The following is a 2637-nucleotide window of genomic DNA, read 5'->3' as shown; positions in this document are numbered from 1 at the left end:
TCGTTCATTGTGCATTCTCCAAATTCAGCAGCATTTTTGACTTGTTCAGACGACTTTAGAGCCCGTTTCTGGTATAGAAAACACTTGATTGGAGCATAGATTGAATAGTTTTTGTTTTTATTTAAAAACTATTTATTTATTTAATTTTGAATAAACATTTAATGTACATTAGTAAAAATAACAATTAATGATATAAAATATTTAAATATTGTATTCATTGAAATGTACATTTTTAATTAAATAATATTTTCAACATTTCAAATTATATAGTGTATGGAATTTGTTGGTGTAATAGTTAATAATTACATTAAAAAAATTTATAATTTGATATTATATTATTATTAAAAATTAAAACGAATATAAATATATAGTCAAAAATGATTTTGAGAATGCATCACACAATTGCAGTGTTGTTACCTCTTACAAACGTACAACATAGTAAATCTGTGTTCAATTTGTGTAGTAAGCTTTAATTATAGAGTGAATTGTTCTATTATCAAACTGAAAGGATTTTTGAATAAATAATATTAACTTATATTCAGATATTTAACTTTTTGTCAAAAATGACATTAGAGGAAAACAGTATCTCGTTTTTGGAGAAAAATGGAACCGCCCATCTGCCAGTAGCTACAGATCATGACAACCCGCTCTACCACTTTGTAAAAGTCATGGTGGTTGATTAAGTAAGCTAAAACACCTTAGCCCGTACCTTACCCTATATCCTAAATCAAAAACTAGAAGTATTCATAAACAATGCTACCTACCAATACTGACTGTCACTTTCTGACATTTTTTTATATTCAGATCAGTGGCAAAACATTTTTGGGAGGGATTAGACAGGATAAATCCCCCCTAGAGACAAAAAAAAAAATTACGAAAAATATACATAAACTCTGAATATTTTAACTATATTCTACGATAGAACTTATTCTGTTGGGTGAAGCACTCGGACACTCCATTAGCATGTATACAATTTAATCATACCGACCCCTCGCTATAAAAAATGTAATTTACCTGCGTCACTGCGCTTAATTACCTACCTTATTTTAATTTATGAGCTTATTGAACTTATAATAGGTACCTACTCTATTTGTAAGTAATATTTTTAGATTCTGAGTGAAGCGATGAATGTATTGATTTTATAACGATGTGTGTTTTTTTATTTTTTCTGTTGTGTCTGTCATCACCTTGTAGGACAGTAAAAGTTGTTAAATTGTCTTTAACAGTATCTTTTCTGATAGGAAAGTGAATCTAGTTGGTACTTTAGGGGGTCAAAAGTAAACATTTTCCAATATTTTTCTAAAGCGCCGTGAAAAACAAAAGAAAAACGGGAATTTTTGACAAAATTCGATTTTGGGTTTTAGTGTAGGTAATATAAAAAATATATAAAATATAAAATATACAATATAAAACTCTAATATACATAGGTATATAACTCTGTGTATACATGAAATTTTCACTGGTTGTTTATATTTGAATTTTCTATGCACGATAAAATTTTTAAAATATTTTAACTTATTTTGAGTAGTTTACAGATAATTTTAAATTTAAATTTGTATAGTTTTAGATTCTGAGTGGAACGATGACAGTATTGATTTTACAATGATATGTTTTTTTATTTTTTATTTTTGTGTCTGTCATCACGGTTTGGGGCAGTAAAAATGCTTCGATTTTCTTCAACAGTATCTTGTTTTATGGGAAAGTGAATCTAGTTGGTGCATTCAGGAGGTCAACATTTGAAATTTCGTTTTGAAAATAGTTTTCAAAAGCGCCGTGAAAAACAAAAGAAAAATTAAGGAAAAACGGAAATTTTTACGCAAAAGCTGTTTTTGAGAAAATCGATTTTGGTTTTTGGTGTAACTTTAAAACAAATAACCAGATACATGAAATTTTTACTGGTTGTTTATATATCCATTTTCTATACATGATAACTTTATTTGTCGAGTAAAAATACTTGAACATTTAATACAAGGCTCCTACTATATTGTTGCAATGACATTTGAAAAATATTAAAAATCCATAGTCACAGTTTTTTTTTATTAGCATTTAAAGTTCAAAAAGGTGGGTAAGTGGATTTCGCTCTGTTGTACAGTAGGTTACAAGTGGGTCACTGTATAATGGATCGTATTAAATTTGAATTCAATGATATAATATCATTGTATAAGAAAAACGATACTGAGCGGAGACGGTATGTCAGTCTAGGTATAAGACATAATATTATATAGTTTATGCTATTAAAAAAAAAAATTTACCTTTAATAAGTACCTATAATAAATTCCAAATTAATCATATCACAATACCTATTAGGTACTTTTAACACGTTATACATCAACAACAAACCGTGATACTATCATAGATATATAATAGTATACTTTAGAAGTTTCAAGTACCCACGAATAATATTATACAATCACAACAAAATAACTAAAAGAGTTATCCTAGGTTTTTAATATGTAATTTCGTCCAAATTTGTACTTAAAATGACTATAAAAATAAACTGTGTAAATGTATTTATTAGATTTTTTGGTAACAGAATTAATTACTTACGTGGAATCTTGTTTTAAATGTTCAATTCTTAGATACAAAAGTTGAACATTTTATAAATTTTTATCTAAAAAATAATTATTCAATTTTAAA

The sequence above is a fragment of the Acyrthosiphon pisum genome, chromosome A2 (genome assembly GCF_005508785.2).
Source record: "Acyrthosiphon pisum isolate AL4f chromosome A2, pea_aphid_22Mar2018_4r6ur, whole genome shotgun sequence".
Classification (NCBI taxonomy): domain Eukaryota; kingdom Metazoa; phylum Arthropoda; class Insecta; order Hemiptera; family Aphididae; genus Acyrthosiphon; species Acyrthosiphon pisum.
This window is presented reverse-complemented; position numbering follows the sequence as displayed.